Source organism: Silurus meridionalis, chromosome 14 (genome assembly GCF_014805685.1).
Source record: "Silurus meridionalis isolate SWU-2019-XX chromosome 14, ASM1480568v1, whole genome shotgun sequence".
Taxonomy (NCBI): Eukaryota; Metazoa; Chordata; class Actinopteri; order Siluriformes; family Siluridae; genus Silurus; species Silurus meridionalis.
The window spans coordinates 9,435,664-9,456,345 of record NC_060897.1 but is presented as its reverse complement, the minus strand read 5'-3'; the positions used below and the strand labels follow the sequence as shown (position 1 = coordinate 9,456,345).

Here is a 20,682-nt window from a genome sequence, read left to right as displayed (position 1 = left end):
GAAAAATATTACAAAACATGTACAGGGCTTGCTATCAAAATGAGCAAAAATATGATTGCAAGTTGCACATAAAAGCATACAAACCCTTGATGATAATTTAAGAGTTTCATCTGTTTATTGGACAGATTGTCTCTTTTCAGTAATAAAAAATCATGCAAATCTGGTGTTTTTCTCAAGTAGCCACCCATTTTCAATTTGCTTTGCTACAAATATCTTTTTGTTATCACATGACAGAGAGTGAGGATCTTCAATTGATCTGCCTTTGCGCTGAGTCTGATGTCAGAATTGAAGCTCCCTACTTAGCTATGTGTCTTATGCATGAATGCATTTTGTTTCATGCACAGGTTCATGTATTGAAGATGCATAGTCAGTCCCGAGATCATCAAGCTGTGTTTCACTAAGGAATCCTATTCATTTGTAAAGGTGCTCAATACCCAGACAATCCATCCATATTGATCAATTCCTCATTAGCTGTGTCCTCTAAAGCAGTGAGGGAACTCTGCGGAAAAAACATAATCATACTCCTTAATATCATTGCTGATTGCTTATTAATGTTTATAATAAAGCAGTCCAGGCTTGATTCTACAGACAGTTAAAATGTACACAATGTCTACAAGTAAAGGTAAAAACTACACATTTTCTAGCTGTCTATAGATGCATAGTAACATATAGATTAGTACTGCATGGCTCAGAGTCTCACATTGAAGGTGAACTGATAGTTGACTAAGAGTCAATTAAAGGTTTTGATTCAGATTCACCTCCCCCTTCAAGTGGCTCGCTCTGACGGTTCCACCACTCCCCATTTCAAGAATAGAATTTTAAACTGAAATAATGCCTGTGTGGCCTTAGCTATGAAATGTAACTGCTGGTTGATGTAGTGTAGGTTAGAAATCTGAATTTAGAAGCGAAAGGGATGAGTGGGTTTAATGCATGATAGTACTGAAAATCCATATGTTACCTGAAGGTGGATATTCTAACCTTCTTTCTTTTTTCTCCTTTGGTATGTCCTTTCTTCTAACACATACACACACACACACACACACACACACACACACACACACACACACACACACACACACACATACTTACTTAGCAGGCCAGGCCCTGCTATATTGTTGCCATGGAAACCCCTGTAATGTGCAGAAAGAGCCTTTTCAAAGTCCCTTCACCCTGTCTCCTCCATTTCCCCTTCTTACTCTTCATCTCTTCATCTCTCACCCCCATTTTCCGTTTCTTCTATCACATTAAAGATAGCGATTAGTCATATAAATATGAAACACGTTACTTGTGTTTCCCTGTTCACAATCCTCTCTGTGCTTGTATTTTATTGAAATAGATGCACATTGATTTGCAGTAATACTTGCAAATACCCGTGTTTGTACAAACCTAACCCATTCTGTGTCATATAAACTTTACTCAAATATTAGTTGTATTTTTTTTGACAATGCTTCAGTATGCAGTAGATGCAGTCAGCAGTTTCACATCAATTCCTAAAGCATAACAGGTAAGATAATGGCATCATAATTTAGCATCAATCACGAACCATTCTATAAACATTCTTTAAAAAAAGTATAAAAGGGTAATAAAGGAGTAAAAGTTGGAGAGGCATACAGCTACAAATTTGTTAATGACAGAGTAGGGTTACTTCATTCTTTTTATAAATCTATGACAAGGGGTGCTTTACGTCATATATATATATATTAATTATAGTTATATAAGTTAAGCAAGTCGACCCTGCTTTTACTTATTGTAGATTCTATAAAGTACCTATAAAATAGATGATGACATACCGACATACAAACAAAGTTTAAATGAACAGCATTACATTTGACCTTTTACAAATGCCAATTGGTCTATAAATATATATATATATTTTTTTTAGAAGATACGACATTTGAAAAGCTGGTTGTTGTCTATAACGTATTTGGCTGTATTTGGCATCAAATGACCAAATGTAATCATTTTACATTAAGTTCGCTAAGTTCAGGTTTATGAATAGACATAAAAAACACCTCTTTTTTATACCATGCTAATGTCCAGAACATTCTCTTTACCATACCTCAAGCCAACTCATATTTCCAAGTGATACGTCCAGATTAAAAGTGCCTTCAACAAAACAGTGATAAGCTCTTCTTCGCTGTAGGAGAAGCAATTAACCATTTTGGCTCCAGCCTGTCCTCAGTTGGCTGTACTTATCACTCCACCATCTTGGCTCAGAACCTCCCTCTTCCCAGTCAGTTACACAGCCTCTGTCCCCACATGATGTCACAGTCAGTGACAGCACTCCACAGCTAAGCCTGCTGAACTGAGACAGACAACTGAGCGATAGAGAGAGAGAGAGAGAGAGAGAGAGAGAGAGAGAGAGAGAGAGAGAGAGAGAACGAGAGTGAGAAAGAAAGAGAGAGAAAGAGAGAAACCATAGTCAAGCACTGTGGTCCAGGCAGCCTTCGAAATGTATCATCAGCCTTTCACTGACGGCTCGACACAAAGCAATTTCACTCTACATTATAGTGAAGTTGATTGGTCACTAGAAGCTCTCACAGCAGGAAAACCCTGAATGACAGCATTCCAGTTAAACATGTTTGAGTTGATTCTGGGTCACTGCTATACTGTTAGATGCTTTGAATTGAAATAATTAAATGTAACAATGAATATGCGTTCACTTAGGAGGCCCAACAAACATTGATTCAACCACAGGGGATGCTGCAAGTGTAGGCCATCCAACAGAAAGAGGCATCAGTCCTTCTGTTGGTATTTCACTGGTGCAAACCATTAATAGTGGACTGTTTATTATTTTTAAGTAAGCTGAATAATTAAAAAGTATTGAGAACACAGGAAAAAAACTGAACCGAGGAGAGAAAGTGAAAGATAAAAGCAAGAATCAGACAGCAGAAGAAGTCAGAACCCAGAGAGGGAGAGAGAGAGAGAGAGAGAGAGAGAGAGAGAGAGAGAGAGAGAGAGAGAGAAAGAGATGGGGGGGGGGATGAAAGAGCTAGAGTGGCTGGCTTGTAATGTCTTGCATCTCTTCGCAATCGAATTCTTGCTGCTCTGTCGCACAGGGAGTGCTAATTGACAGGCAACCACTTAAGTCTTAATTTTCTTTTAAGATTGCCGAGTTAAAAGAAAGAGAGAGGGAAAAGAAAGAAGCTACAGACAGGGAATTCTAATGAGAGAAGCATCGTGACTGAGCAGGCACATTACGTATGATCTCAATTCCGTTCTCTTCTGCGGACACCAGAGGCATCGCGTTTTAATGGCTTAGCCACTGGACAGCAAGAGCATGTCACTGCTAACTGCCCTGCCTGGGGACGACTGGATTGAACAGGAGACTAGATCCAATAAATCAGGCATACAACAGGTCTCATCAAAGCCCTCAGAAGAGTCAAAAGCAGTTTGCTGGTAAAATGCAACAAGGACTTGGGAGGAAACAGACATATTTATCGGGATGAGTTAGGTTCACCATGAGGGTTAACCAATAATTATCCACAGTCAGGTACACAGAGGGGTAAAGATAAGGTAAAATGTCTAATATAACCGTACTAAAGAGCAAGGCCAAAAGTCTTGTTCAGAAAAGTCTCCAATAAATATACTAAAATCCCTGAGTAGTCAAAATAAGCATTGATTTATGAAAATATGAAACAAGCTGTTTATTTTACACCAGAAGGGAACAAAGTAATGTACATCGAGGAATGAATACAACCCGGCAATACGGTTACACTAACAAAAGAGATGTATGCTGCAGTTTCCATTCGAGAATTATGTATAATTATCATTAGACACAATTACAATCACAAAGTGAGCTTAAAATATTAGTGTCTGAGCATGCCAGTTTCCAGGGTTTTCCCTTGCAAAAATGCTTTTCTAATGCCAAAAGAAATTAAATAAAAGTGTGCCATAATGTATCTGACTAGTTGCTTGTTTTTTTTGTTGTTTTTTTGTAATTTGGACAAGTCAAAAGTGTGCACCCTGCAGTGTATATGATCGTTTGAGCTCGACTGTAGTATGTGTTACATATTCTGATCAGTAGCTGTGGCATTGCAACGCAAGGAGAAATATTGCAAAGCTCTCAGCAATGACGCGCTTCAGTGGTTGAGTGTTGGCTGAATTATTGCTATGTCCCCTTTAAATTGGATCTCTCTCTCTCTCTCTCTCTCTCTCTCTCTCTCTCTCTCGCACGCACACACACACACACACACACACACACACAATGCAAGAAAATCTTGGACAGCAGCCTCCATATTTTTTTCTTTCAAGCTAAACCTTGGATGATACCTTTTGCCCCCTAGAGGTAACGACGTGAATTTCACACCTCAAAGGAAAACATAAACACTAGGCTGTATGCCTTATGGCCATTTTGAAAACTTCAAGAGAAAATTTCGATCAACTCAATAATAATTGATCAATCCAGCAAAGAATTATTGCGGTCAAAACACATTCATGTGCACTGATTTTACAGTTTTCTTTAAAATCATCCAGAAAGTTGATGATGCAAGAGCAAGTCAGTTTTAGTGCATTAGTAAATAGAAATGTCTCCCAACTTGCATCATGTGCATTAGCTTTTAATGCAGCTAAATCTAATCAGTCTAATAAACTGCATTTAGCGGTATGTTTGAAATCATGTCCGCATACAACATTTTTTAATATGTGCAACACAGAAAGAAAAAGCTTGCTTTTTGTTTGACTACATCCTGTCCAGTGTTGCTGTGTGTGTGAGACATTGGGTATGGCTTAAAGGAGTATTTGCTCTTGTATCTTATCAGAGATGCCTCTAAAGAGCCAAACCGTTGGCTGGACTTTCCTTTATCTCTCCTGTGCCACTTCTGTTCCCTCGTCACCTAGATATAATATAGTTATACCTTCTCTCTCTCTCTCTCTCTCTCTCTCTCTCTCTCTCTCTCTCTCACACACACACACACACACACACACACACACACACACACACACACACACACACACACACAAAAAATACTACATGCTCCTCCTACTGTTATGACAGTCTTGAGGTGCAAAGCAGAGAACTTCAGAGGTCAAAAGGTTATCAGCTTCACCTTTGGCCCTGGGTTTCCCAGAGTCCCATCCCCTTGGTAACCATAGAGATATTTTTCCTTATCAGAAAACTGTTGGACCTCTAGCACGAAATACTAAACATTAGAGGTTGACAGAAAAATTCTAGGTTGACAGATTTATCACTGTTTTGATGTTTGCAATGTTTGGACTCTAATTACTAAAAAACGACACAACTCTCTCTGTGGGGAGTGGAGATATTAATCGAGTCTTCTTTACACTGAAACAAATCACGCAACCTGTGTATGTGTACATACATACATACAACAAAATTAACAGTGTACATCTGAGGTTTATATGAATTTAGAATAATCAAAGTTAACACATGATATTCCCTTTTGAAATATGATTTGTAGTCTATAAGCAAAAAAAATAAAAGCAAGAAAATATAAAATCTTTTGTTCATTTTCTGCAAAGAAGACAGTTTCAGAGGAATTCAAAATCCACTTGTTGCCCATTTTTTGGCAATCTATCCATGTATATTTTAACAGTTGTCCAAACCAAACATAACTATCAACAGAATGAACTGGATCAATGGTGTTATCGTGCACTGAGCTCTGGGTTATCTTTTGTAAACAGAAGAGTCAATTTACAAACTGTTCATCTCCCTGAGCTTTTATCAAAATGTTAAGGTAAATGTTAAAGAGCTGCTACAAAGTGTGATAATCATGTTTACTCAGAAATATTAATAAGCTCATAATCCTTGTTTAAGCAAATTTTATCATAGGCAAAGCAATTTACCCAATGATATGAAGCCTATAGCTGATGTGACAAACACGTGGTAGGTTAATACATTTTACATTAAGCCCCCTGTATTGTCAGCAACTGCACAGTTTTGGCAGAGACAGCAAAAATGATCAGAATGAAGCGCTAAGGATAAGCAAGAGATTCATACAAGCATACATAATAAGGATTCATACTGTATACAGTAATAATACAGTAAATGTTTTAGACTGAGACAGCCGCACTATTCAATGTTCGAACAGAGATGCTGAAATCCAGACTAGGAAATTTCAATAAAGCCTGTTTATGTTCAAACATGGCTTCCACAAAGAAAATCATTAGCCTTGACACTAACTGCAACAGTCATGTGAATGTCTAAAGAGGTTTCATTTGTCCTTCATTCATCTATCTGCTCACTGCAGTAAAAATGTGCAGAAGAAAACAAGTGTAGAGTGAGGACTCATTTACAACACTTTAGCCTAAGGCAAGGGATAGAGGGCATTAGCTACTTTGATACACTTCCTCACCGTGTCAGCGTTTGCTCTCGTAAAGTTTCAATACCACAGTGCCAAATGCTGAAGGAGTCCACACATTGGATGGAGTGCTCAAGGAGAGGTTTTCCACACTTATTTTATGCTACTCTGTGTCTTGGTTGTTCTTTCATGTGTCAGTCTTCGCTCATCAAATCAGCATCAAGTTAGAGTGTTATCTGTTCTTGTGCTGAGTGTCAGCTCCTTGGAGCGATGCCGCAGATGCTGTCGGCTATCGCTGCTGAGTGTTTATGTGTGGGTGGTTGCTGTCAGGGCAAAACTATGGTCGCTTGAATTAAATCAAATGATTAGTGAGAATTTCTAGGTTTGAATGGTTACATTATACAGCATTCACACATAATCATGTTGTATGTGTGTGTGTGTGTGTGTGTGTGTGTGTGTGTGTGTGTGTGTGTGTGTGTTTATACAATTCCACAGGTTTCTTTCAGCTCCTGCTCATTAGACCCCGACCCCTCCTCACCCACCAGACTCCTTCTCTTAATGTAGCCAGAAGGGCAGAGCTGATTACATTACAATTGTTTTCTCAGTGTCTGGACTTGTAGTTGATCCAGGCCAAGTCCAAAATGAAAGTACCCCGAAAGTACACCCCCCCAACACACACACACACACACACACACACACACACACACACACACACACACACACACACACACACACACACACACACACACACACAGTCTATGAAAAAAAAATCTCACCAAAAACCCTTTATAAAACAGCATATATGAAACAGCACTTCCATTTACATATCCTCGTTTTTTTGGTTGAACCGTTCCAAACCTGAAGACACACACATGCAGAGGTAAAATAAAAAGGCTGTTTGTTAAATACTTTCAAATGTTAGCTGTGTCAACTACTTCTCAGTTAACCTGTCATTGACTGTCGACAGATCAGCACCCGCCACATTTTTTTCCTGAGCCAAAAGTATGAGAAATGTTCAGTTTTATCATAGCATTCTCCTCTGTTTTTGAAGCTAACTGAAAACAGGGGAAATGGTAATCATCACAAGACATGTGGAGCGATGTGCAACTGAACTTTTCCACCGGATTGCACCACGATGTGAAGGCCAGACGGCCCCCTTTGTCCTGGCAGGGAATGATGGAGTGAGTGTGGCCCTAATGGAAGGGTCATTGAGAGTTCAGAGAGGGAACGACGGCTGATATGGAGCATGCGTACCAGCTTGGCTCTCCACTACAAGCTTGCCCAGCTGCCACAGCTTGAGTGATGAGCCTAGTAGAGCACTCATGCACTCTTCACAATGTTCCCCCTGGCTCGGCTAAGGCCCTCTGGCTGAGAGCCAAGAGTGTGAGAACCTTTCTCCAAAATGGTCTCTGCATGACAGCTCGGCAAAAAAAAAAGATGCCCTGCACTTCGGGTCCAGAGTTGTCAGTCAAAAGTACGTACTCAGTTGCTCACTTTGGATGCCCGCTTAAATATTAACTTAGTAGTAGTAACTGTCTACTTTCATTCTATAGAACCCTTTAACAATTTTGGACATACATTTTAAAAAGGGAAAATTTATACTGAAGGTTTGTATTTTTTAAGGTTTTAAATTCATGTAGCTACTATTTATAGTTAAAAGCCTCAAACCTGTTCCTGCTCCAGCAGGTGTAATCTGAGTGTATATATATATATATATATATATATATATATATATATATATATATATATATATATATATATATATACACCCAGATTGATCCTACACATAGTCCCACATATAGCCCAATAACTACATATGCTCTGTAGTTATATTAGTCCCAGGTCTTCTGTGTTATATCTTACACTGGTGGTTTTACTAGACAGAATTATGCAGATGTGTCATGTAGGTTAATAATGACTTAAATTAATGGTTTAGGGAAAAAATAAACGTACAGAAATTTTCCACTCAAATGTTTTCAATCAGCCAAGACATGTTTGCCAACCACATTTGCTCCTCTATGTTGCTCTGCAGCTTAACGTTGGTTATGAGACTAACATTGCTAAGAACTAATGAAAGCACCATGCAAACTGCATGCAAAAGCCTTGCCGCTTCAGTGCAAAACCAAAGAAGCTGAAGAAAATTTGGACACAAAACATTTCTTGGCTGATGGACAGTGTTTGAGGAAAAGGAAGAATTTGTGTAAATTTGATTTGCCCTGAACCGTTCCTTTAAAGCTCTATTACTGAGCCACCACATTTCAGTGGCATTTAGGTTGTAATTTGAATGAGTTCAGCCTGACGCACCACTTCTTTCTCTTGTCGTTTGGCTCAGTGCCAGGTGATGTCAATTTGCAGGTAACCTGAGGGAATGTAACAGCGGCAGAGGGAGCACAAGCTTCTAAAATTACAGCTTTAAAGTCATCCATTGATATGACATTCCTACCAGATTCAGATACAAGATTCACAGGACAGGACAAAGAGAGTGAACTGGTTGTAAGTGAAAACAAGAGATAAAGATTACTTGTGTGAGAGACACTACTGCCTGTTTAAGTGTTCAAATTGTTTATAGAAATGTACTATAATCCATATAAGCAAGAGAATGTTGTGGGTCATGCAGTCTGCCATAAATTATAAGTGAGCTTACTGTGAGTGTGTACATGTGCATGTGCGTGTGTGTTCTTAAGTCAACCTGAAGGGAGGTCTCCAACTGCTTTATGGAACACAATTCATCACTTACACACACCTCTCCCAGACTCCAATGCTCACAGCACTGAGCAGTTACTGGAGTATGGTTTATTATATGAGTGTTAATGTGCTACATTTACGAGTCGGTCAGGCCCTGAACTGTAAATCTAGCACCTTTTACTACCTGGATCACATAATAGGATATAATCACTGTGAGAATATACCCAATAATAGCTAGGATAATGTTTGTAGCGTTTGTAATATTAATATCACTAAAATATATAGGCCATTAATAAAGCATAATAAAATAAAAATGAAACGGCACTAAAACCATGTACAATGCCACTGATTTGGACACTTCGTCCAATGCTAATGTAAGTGTCCCAGCAGGGAGTGTTTGTACAGTTGGCAAGTGACACATTAATGGCACAGTCATTGCTTCCATTTTTTCCATTAATCATCACAATCAATTTGACTTGTGAATTATGATCCATTACACCTCCCTCTACCTTCTTCCCCTATTACCCACCAGTTAGGCAAGTGAAACATGAGAAGAAGAAGGAGTGCTAATCAAGGCTTAGCGTGTAGCTCCAGAGAATTCATCGCGGAGTGTCAAGGCCTAACTAAATGATGAATATCATCTTTTTTAGTCACCAACAAAAGGAATGTCAAGTACAATGTAAAACTGTCAAACTCTATTAAAGGTTTCAGCCAGAATGAAACCAGGCAGCCTTCAGACACAATGGCACTTTGGACAGCCTATACCTGCCCATGCATGAGCCCAGATTTCCTAAGATCACTAAGAATATTTTTGGATGGTCACAGGACAAAGGTTAGTGTTACTCTTGGTTTTAAGCTCAATTTAACACTGCAAACCTTAATATCGTTACTGAGAACTGTTTATCCAGGAATTACAGTTTTCATTTCAAACCCAAACTCTAGTAGGAGACACTAGTTCTCTACCAAGAAAAGAGATCTGTGCATTTTAGTTTTGACCGTCTTGATCTGGGTCACAATAAGTATTTGACAATATTGCAAAAGACAGTCCAAGAAATGGCAAGTGTCAACTGGAGTACTGGAGTCAACACACGACTATCCAGTGTCTTGTTGAAATGAAGAAGAGAATGGGATTGATTTAAGATGAGCTGTTCCTTGTCAGTTGTAATACGCACTGTAAGCAGATACTTACTCATAATTTCATCAGCGCATCTCATTGACATTACATAAACTACACAAATAAAGGCTTTTATAAGATACAGGCCATTCCCTAAGGGGTCACACCTGAATGCTATTCTATAAGCATTTTTACTTACATTTCCGTACTTGTCAAGTGAGTTAGTTTTGCATGGCAGGTGAATGTTTTGCATGAGCGAATGTTTGATATACAACAGATTGCAAATGATAATGTGCATTAATGCATTGTTGGTGTCTGTCTGTTTTTATCACTTTGAACGTTTTCATTTCCTCTTGGATAGTGTATGCAGCTGTGTCCATCATTTTATGTAATCACATGTAAATGTCAGTGCTTGTGTGTTCATACTCTGCATGCATAGAAATGCTCAGCAAATATTATTCATGTATACATTCACTAGCCACACACACACACACACACACACACACACACACACACACACACACACACACACACACACACACACTCATGTACACATTTATGCACAGTCACCAATCATGTATTTGGTGTTTATTGATTAGAGTCAGTGCTGTTTTACATCACACTAATTTTAGCTCAACTAGGTCAGTGGAGTCATTCCTCTTCCCAGCTTCTCTGCTCCACTCATATAGAAAAGAAACAAAGAGAGAGAGAGAGAGAGAGAGAGAGAGAGAGAGAGAGAGAGAGAAAGAAATATTTTGCAACTTCTCATCTTTTTATATATGTTTTGTGAAATCATTTTTGCCTCTGCACCAAACTCATACAAGCATACATGACAGTCTTTAAATCCAAAAGAGCTGTCCTAATTTTATCTCTTCACTTCCAGGATGACATTGTTCCTTCGCATTCTGTTCCCACTCCTTCTCACTCCTTCCTTATCTTTTTGCATCCCTCATTCTCCTTCCTTCTCAGCAGTCATTTTAATAATGATCTTTAACCTCTAGCCTACAAGAGCCAGACATGAGGAGTACTTTATCATTCTTTCTCTTCGTTTACATTTCTTCATCTTCTGCAATCTATCTCTCTCTGACTCTGCAATTCATTTCTCTCTCTCTCTCTCTCTCTCTCTCTCTCTCTCTCTCTCTCTCTCTCTCTCTCTGTCTGTCTGTATGTCTGTTGCTTGTTAGGACTACAACAAGTTCACAGTAAGCTACTCAGCCAAACATTGTTCATTACCAGTATCTATTTCCTCAATGTAAATAAGTAAAAACAAAGAAACTCAGTTACTGATTCTCATTACTAAACTGGACCATCAGACTCACTGTGGGCTCATAAAGTAACCTTCATAGCTTCAGTGTATAGGTCAAACTTGTTTCTTTCATAGAATTAGTCACAAAAAAAATCTGTTCCACTTTGTTCCACTTAGTTTTTTTAAATGTCATTTGTATGTTAATGGCACACACCTTTGATAAATGCTACCACATTTGTTTAAGAATGCATTGCTAAATTCTTGTGAAAACATTCTGGCTAATTAAAGAAATGGCTGCGCCACAAAAAAAATTGAATTGTAACACTATATTTTAGAAGCAAAGTACTGAACTTTTTCTATACAAACCCGAAAGTAAAAAATGCGCACAGTTACCATAGCTTAAACTGCTTGTAACCTAAATTACTACATGTAATCTTAAAAAGACTCGCTAATCAGGTTTCTATGCTGCATGACATACTAATGTTTGTAACAATGGACAAAAGTACGTTCCATAGTTACAAACAAAAGTAGCAACCATTTTAAAGATGGTTTCACCTTCTCACTTAGCATATCGTTTAGCTTTACACAGGAAGTGTATTCTGATATATAATGTTTGTCATATGACAGATGGTTAATGTTAATGTTCACTAATGCATTTTTAGTGTCTGTAGCATATTTCCACCCCCACCACCATTTTAGCCACAGACTGTCTCCAGTTTGCATCTATGCTTGTCATTTTAGCAGAGAACATTTACATGTGGGTGTTTTTGTGCACATAGTCTGCATGCTTTCAAATGGTCTGCTAACACAAGCCACTAGAAGCTGTCATCCAGCTCTCTTTATCAATTATTTATTGACTAATATTATTTAGCCAAAATATGTCTTATAACAGAAGTCCAAATAAGTTCTACAGATTGCACCAAAATAACTACATTCACACTATGTGAAAAACTGTACACTGTAAGTGAACTATACCTTTAAGAATTTGATTGCGAATGTTCATGAAGCATGTGGGAAATTGTTTACCCTTTTTAAGCGAGGAAACACTTGTGGAGACTTCCTGTGGAGGCTTAGTGTTACATAAATGCCTTAAAAGAAAAAGAGATCTAATAGAAACCTATGAAGAAATAAATCACTAATCAACTATGCCCTTTCAGTTTTCACAGATAATACAAGTGACACTTGTAAGAATTTGATCAGAGTGCTGTAAGGTTTCAAGGTGAAAAAAACAAACAAACAAAACAACCAATACAACACAATAGTGTTTTTAGTTTTTTTATGAACCCTTTGGTTCTATTTGCTGAAAACAAATGTAGCTTTACAGTGAACCTTTTACCTGCTACCTTCAAATGAATGCACTACAGGCATTAGACCATCTAGGTCACCGTTTTGCTGTAGGTTCCCTGAGGTAAAATAGCTCTGCTGTGCCATCTTTAAACCAGAGATGCCCAAACTAGGGCCCATTGGCCAAAGTGGTGACCTTTGATTTTGCCGTAATGGCATATATGAAATGAGGGGGAAAAAAGGGTGTGGGGGAGCCTATTGGAAAACCCTTTGAAAAGGAAATAAATGAAATTGTTTCTCATTTAACTTTAAGATTAACTGAACTAGAAATTTTTAAATAAATCTGTATTAGTTAAGGATATTACAGTCTTAGGTTTTCTATTAATTTCTTTTTCAATATTAAACGGTAAAAAAGGAGCCCATAGCAACTTTAATTTTCATATAATGTTTGCTATAATGCAACATTTATTTTTGGCCAACAGCCCTCAATCAAGTTTGGTTTTTGACTCTTCATTGGAAAAATTTTGGGCACCACTGCTCTATACTTGCAAGTAGAGAAAATAAACAAAAAAAATATTGCGAAGCATGTAGCTAGTTATTGTCACACCCCATACAGTCATGTTTACTAGCAAAACTAAAAACCTGCTATGCTATTACTATAAGATAAATAACAACACATTAAAAGGTCAAACAAAAACAGGGCACAGTTCCTATATTCACTACTGTGTCGCCTTCAGTTACACTACGTATGTTGAAGTATTTTGTTTATTTCACTACTGATTTGGCCTAAATTTCATTCTTACTTTACATTACTCATAGCCTGTAATTTTTACCTTGCTAACCTGTCAACGGTTTAAACAGTAGCACTAAATGCTTACAATAACACTGCTTATTATTATAATACTGATATTCCAAAGGCCTTTAAAAGATCCTTAAACATATCAAAACATTTTTTATCACAGACACAAAAATATTACAGTATCCACTCTGTTATTTGAAAAGTTGATCTTAATCATGCCCTGATATGAAACTACAAACATTCTGTCTTTCAATACTGTAGTGAGAACAAACGGCAAATGTTTAAAACTTTCCAGTAGTCAGAGATTAATGGACAAATTGTTGCTGTGGGTCTGTATGTCTACACAGGGAGCCTATTAGAAGGACAAATAAATTAAGTCAAATGTGCGCAATCCTGCAGGCTGATTAAGTGGCTATTAAAATGACATCCTCACTTTACAGTTGGATAGACCACAATATCATGACCACATGATGATATGATCATTGCTCTATAAACATCAGGGTTTATAGGAAAAGAAATCTTGAGACACACTTGCTGAGTTATAATTATATACCATCTGAATACAGAGATTGTTATCATTTGTGAAGATACCCAGATATCATATATTATATGAGGTGGAATGAATCCTAATAAATGAGACACGAGGAACACAGGAAACTGCAGGAAACCCACATGGACACAGGGAAATAATGTAAAACTTCACATCCAGACAACAACTGACCTTTTAAGCCGTGTGGGAGTATATTAATATAAAACATAAAGTGATGTGCCAATCATACCCTCAGCATGACAACAATGCCAGTGTTACCAAAGTGTGCTCTTTACTCTACATCTCACTCTTCATCTTAAACACACAACCCAGAGAGTCTGACAGATTTAGTCATAACCTGTATAGAACTTAATCAGATAAGTTATATGCAAATAATCACAAATTAACCTTGGTGCAGATATCAGCCACATTATTTGGTATTCACTACATTCAGTCATACTGGGGGGAACAGATTGTGTACTCCGACTTACACTAGACATTCTCTTATTACAATGTGTCGATGCGGAACACTTTACGAGTGAAGCTGTGTCTGAGTGGGTCTCATGGCTCTTAGGTTTAAGTGATCACCACAATATGTAACTAAACCTTCACAGAAAAGATTGCTATTACAGCAAAAGCCCATTTCACTCCCCACAGAGAGTTCAAGCCAGCAAATAAAACTAAGCTAAAAGGTCTACATTAAACACAGACATAAAGGAGAAAAAAACACGGAAGAGGGTTTCCTTCCGCTTCCAAACCCACTGCGGGAAAATCATGAAGCTTACAGCAGCCTCTTGACTGATGACGCAAAGCTAAATCACACCACTTCCTGTCACGGCCCTGGCTGAGATGCCGGGGTTGTGAATTATTATGATGCATTATTAAACTCTAGCTCTACATGACATCAAGTTGTCTGCCAATTTACGCCTGAGTGATTGTTTTATCTCGTTAATTAATCTTGGTAATTCATATGTCGGCACTCTGTTTTTGAGCCATGCTGAAACTGTAAGTGCTGCTACACACAGATGCTGGTTTATCCAGACTTTTGCATTTGGGTGCTGCAGTCGGTTTGATGAATTATGGAGTCTTGTGTTTTACAGTTCCCAAGTTTAAGATCTATTATTTTACTCCACCTCCAAAGGCAACAGATGAGCTGTCTTGAGTGTGAGTATTGTTATAACTGTGTGTGATGTGTGTATATATATGTGTGTTTGTGCATGTGTCAAACTCTCCATCAGGAGTCATATTTGTGCTTTGCTTTCATGGAGCTGTTATTGTAATCTGATATGACTGAGGATTCATTGCCAGTTCATGGCCTTGGCTAAAGAAACTTAGCACACTGCACTGTCCCCTAATGGACGATAAGCGTAACAGCAACATGAAGCTCCCATCCCCCTTCAGGCTTTCGAAGAGCTAGCAAGAGCTTTGAATGATCATGCATGGACATTATCTATGTACAGTGAACGAAAAGCCACGCTGTTTCTTCAGCAATCTAACACAATGTTACACAGTCCACCTCATGCAAAAATAAATGCATTAAAAAGTTGTTTTTTTTTTTTTTTACAATCTTTTACACTCTGCTGTTATTTTTCCACACTCTAATATACACCCTGATGTCTGTTAGCTAGAAATATTCATAGTCTCGACACATACTGTATTTTCATATTTGTCCATCACATTTTTAATCCCTAATAAAGTAGTTTTCTTCCAATTCAGAGAGTAATGCTCTCACCAAATCTCTTTTACACAGAACGTGGAATTGGGCTGCATTTGCATGGCACAGCTGTTTTGCATGCCAGATTCATTAATCCTCATGTGTAAATGAAAAAGGGACAAACACTTTTCACCCAGTGTACATTCTGTTGCACGTAGTGTTTCAGTAGGTTCTGATGCACTCTTGAGGAATCATACTTATCATAGTTTTATGCCATCCATGTGTCATATTTCTCTCTCTATTGTAAAATACAGTAGTTGTACAGTACTTAAAGATGCCAGAGTAACTGGGTCACCTATGATTAGGTCATGTGTGCTTGAGGAGTAATACACACTCAGTTTGTTAAAATATATTGAGCTATAACTATTTCTGCCACTGGAAGCATCTTGGAGAATAATTTAAAAAATAAAATATAGGCTTGTGAAATGGCTAATGATTGCACGGCAAGAGCTTTAAAACATTCTTGTGATACCAAGCATTACATTGCAAATATATACAATTTAATAAGAAATATTTAAGATAATAAAATGAATAGATAGACTGAGTAGCAAATAAGACTTAATCTTGTATGTTTTAAACTGATTTCTCTAACAGTTAAGTTTCAAGGCCCAGGTACAACTACAGGCTTAGTCAGCTCACATTAAATCAGCATTGCATTACAAAACATAAATAAATCCAGTAGACCAGACAGTAGATGAGCTGATGAGCCAAAGAGCCATTTGTATTACACAGCAGCACTACATGTTTAATCTACTACTTTAATGAAGCAAGCTAAAGCATGAGGAACATGTACTTTGGTGAATTAGATGTTGAGCTTTGAGTACTGAAATTGTGTAGTACAACCTCATTGCACAACATTCAGCAGTGATGCTGTTATGACTGCATGCTTAACCTATATACCTCCCTAAAAATTAGTTCATATAACAATTAGCATTATACTGTATTTTGTGAAGATGTATTTGTTTCATTCAGTTTTCTTTGGGGTTTTGTACCTTTAAGACACAATAGTTAGAAAGTATTGGCTTAAAAGGGTTCCAGTGATTTTATTAATTTAAGTTTACTGGTAAATACTAAATAATGAATTGTCCTGCTCTCTTTATTGGAAATTTTAAAAGCAACACAAAATAAGTTAATAATATACCAAATCTTCCCAAAATACAAGCCCAGTGCTAAGTAAAATTGTGAATGAATTAAGATTAAGGATTGGATTTTAAATGTAAAAGTTATCATAGATTTTAACTGTACACTTACACAGTACTATTTGACTCCATCTGAGCCTAAATCTCTAATAGGCAAATTGTCTTAAATATACAGTACATACATAAAGTTATCTTCAGAAACATCCTTGGTGGTATCCCAATAACTCAGTAAAGAGGAAATTTTTTTTTTTTTTTTAGGTAACAGTTTCTATGCTTGCATTTATTCCACAGGCATTCTCATACTGCATTGTTAGCTTTGATAAAGAAAAAAAAAAGATATTGTTCTGTGACATTGTTTGTTTTCCCAACTGTACCACAAAATATCCTGTTTCCTGCCTTTCGATTGGCTAGTCATTCTAATTTGAACAACAAATGTCCATATTACATATTTGCTACGACATGCTAGAAATTGGATTTGAAGAATATCTAAGTCTAATGCAATGCTAGACCACAAAATAACATTGCATGCTTGTTTTATGCTACAATGCCTTATTAAACTTGAAAGTAGCCTGGAGCAAGAACACAATCAGCAATTAATACACTTACATCTTGTCCAGTAAATATTTGCACCCCTCGCCCAAAAGTAAACTACAAATCTGATTTTAATGATCAGGCAATTTATCTAACACAAAACACTCAAATATTAGCAATACCATGGTCTTAACATGCAGTTGGAATTGATTAATTCTACTGAGAACATTTTTGCACTGCCATCCTAGCACTAATTAAACTTTTAGTCAGCACCAGCTCTGTATGTGAAACCGTTTGCATCTGACCTCCACACAATGGGCATGCAAAAAAATGGGTGCAAGCTTGTCACTCAAAAAAGTGAAAAACACATACAGCTTTGACAACTTGCCCAAGCAAGTTCTACAAGCAGCCCTCCTTTAAACAGGCCCTTGGCCAGCTTTGAGCCTCCCCAGTCATGCCTACAGGTTGCTGTTGACTTTTCTCGAATCCCCAAGCCGTGTATTTATCCAGGGCGTCTTATTTTTTCTAGAAATCTGTCTTTTGCTTTCATCATTCTTCTTTAATGAGAAGGTACAAGTGCTTGTTGACCTCACTGAATGAGTAATGCCAAACCACATAGCCCTAAAAAAACTGTCAGAATAGAACTACACTGACTACCTTCCACTGCATTGTGTTGGAATAACTACCACTCAAAAGCCAGTTTAACTCTCCACAGAATAGCTTGGGTTCACTTGCAGCTACTACAGGTTTACAAATGAAAAAAAAGTGTAGATCAAAGGATATGAGTGTGATCTCAGGTTTTCCCCTCCCAGGCATGGTGAAATGTTTTTTTCTCAATAGTTATCTATATCATCCATCAATTACATACTTCCATAAATATTTCAAGAGTTTCAAGGTATTATTAACCTAATAGACATTTGCAACTTGTATTTTACAAATTGTATTGTATATTGTATTTTACAGTATTTTACAAATGAAGATATGCACCTAATTATAAACCTACTGTCAATCAATGAAACTGTAAACCTTGGCGCTTGAGTTAACAAAATGATACAGCCACTGTCTTAGTCAGGAGAGCTAATTCACCCTTGTCAGCCATAGCAGGCTTTATGTCAGACATAATAACTTTTATAATCAATTATATATGACAAATGATAAAACACCCATACATTTTAGGTATTTGTCCTACCACAAAAATGTGTTTTTCCATTTTTCTCATACGTCCAAGCTTCTCAGAGCTTTGAAGCATATTTCTGTTTTTGATTACTAAACCCTAGCACATATTTAGCAGAATTCTTCTGCCCCTAGTGGAAAGCCTGCATGACCAAAAATACGAAAGCCTGTCAAATTGTACAAATAAATGCAATTCTATAAATGTTTTAATATATACTGTGACTGTAACATTAATAATAATGTAACATAAAATGAAGTTAATTAGTTAAAGCAGATGAAATGTTGTCCTATAAACCTTTGCCTTATATAAGAGGAGAAATATTTGCGTACATATATGCAAGTGTAGAAGAATGTTCATCCAAATGGAAAATATATCATACCTGCTCAGCTGCCTTTGATCAAACTAAACACCTCATCATCTCTATAACATTTAACAAAGCTCTGAGGACATCCTGCTGGACCACCCAACCATCTGTCCATAGCATTGACACATCTGAATAAGGTTTTCTCTTTCATTACCTCTTCTTCTATTCCTTTCATTTTGTTTCTCTTTTCCGAATCGTAACATCCCTCAGGATGGTTACATGAGCATGCCTTGCTGAAATGTGGAAAAGCCTTGATGCTTTCATTTAAGTTTTTTTTGGAGAGCTTTCAGTGAGATCATACCCCAGGGAGGATGCAAGATTCCAAGCTTAGCATGCGTGTGAGCCGTATCATTAATCATTAGCATTGGAGCATACTCATCCTTACTCCAGCTTTGCACACAGTAGTCACTTTTTAATTCCCCAGGAAAGGTGACCCGAATTTATCTACCAGAGGGACAGACTACCTCAGTGGAGAAATAAAAGCAGGAGGGAAGGGGGAATAGAGGGAGTTTCTCAAAAAAAAAAAAAAAACATGGGAAAGTCCTATTCTGGTCTCAAAGCTAAATATAACTCGCTGTTTGAAGTTTCTGGTCTGCTTTTATCCTCCTTTAGTGGAACTTTAGGGCCATAACTTTTCACCAGGCTGACATGTATACTACCATGTTGTAAGATGTTCAAGTCACAGTCATGCAATTCAACCACACATATCAAAACAGCTTCAGTCCAGGGACTATGGCAACGTAAAGTGAAAAAGGTGAATCTGATCAGCGGTTCACAGTCTCTGAAGTATTGTTACTATGTACTCTGTCTGTCCCACACTGCCCCTGCAGGTCATCATGCACACTTCATCACACTTAATGCAGTGCAAACTGCAGACTCAAACCAGGACCAAAAGTTTTCCTTTTTGTTGATAGTGTTCAAACAATAGGCCTTACAAATAAACACCTTTTTATCTTTGATTTATCCTTTTACAAAAAAATAAATTGCTCCTAAGGTCCTGATATAAGAATGCTGACTTTTCTAACACATACTCCAAACACACCCACAGGCCTGGATATACTCCAAGCCAAAAGACAGATTTACTGTATATTGCTATAAACATTTGATCCAAGGCAAGTTTTACCTCAATTTCATTCATAGCTATTAGGTTTACTAGAGTGATCCTAAATCACGAACCTGGCTGCAGTATGCACGCTTAATGCTAGATCTCCCATGCTCTTCAGCAAGATAATAAAATTCTTTATGGCGGCTTACTATTATATTGTCCTGTCTTCTGTTATGACTGATTTATTTATGGCTTTATGAGCTAAAATTAAAAGGCAAATAGAGTGTAAACCTAACAAACGACTTCATAAAATTGCAATAAACATACACAGCAGACAATTAGCTTTGCATTCTGCACTCGTGTACATCAAGCAAATAGTGAAAGCTAGTGTTTACATGCTGCGTATATAAACACATATAGACTAATTATGTCACATTATAAATATTTACCATGAATGAGCTTTAATGTAATTTCTGGTGTAAAGAGGCATGATCGAATATCTTTCTTTGCTTATTACAATAACTATTTAACCAGTAATATATACATACCTATATACTGAATAAAACAGATGAAATGTGCCTTTTTAATCTTGGTCTTTAACACTATGCCTAATAACAGGCATTTTAAAATGCATAACAGAAATAAAAATGCCATCCTGTTTTTGACACAGGATCCTTCCCCCAGCATTTATATACCATGACCCCCTATAATCTTGTGACTTAATTTTGGAGTTTGCTGTTCAGCTCAAAATGATTAACAACATTGGGAATATGTAGACAGTTGTTTAGGCAGGAAAGC

General features: G+C 37.3%; 1 long non-coding RNA gene across 2 annotated transcripts; it reads right to left on the bottom strand.

The window, feature by feature from the left end:
• Positions 1-90: 90 nt before the first annotated feature.
• LOC124396514 lies at positions 91-18,930 on the bottom strand. Of its 2 annotated transcripts, none has more exons than XR_006927786.1 (4): positions 18,855-18,930; positions 2,060-2,318; positions 1,090-1,236; positions 91-499 (listed from the first exon to the last, which is right to left on the bottom strand). It is a non-coding gene; the product is annotated as an uncharacterized LOC124396514 (long non-coding RNA). The 2 variants fall into 2 exon arrangements; XR_006927787.1 differs by having other exon boundaries at positions 1,090-1,233.
• Positions 18,931-20,682: the final 1,752 nt, after the last annotated feature.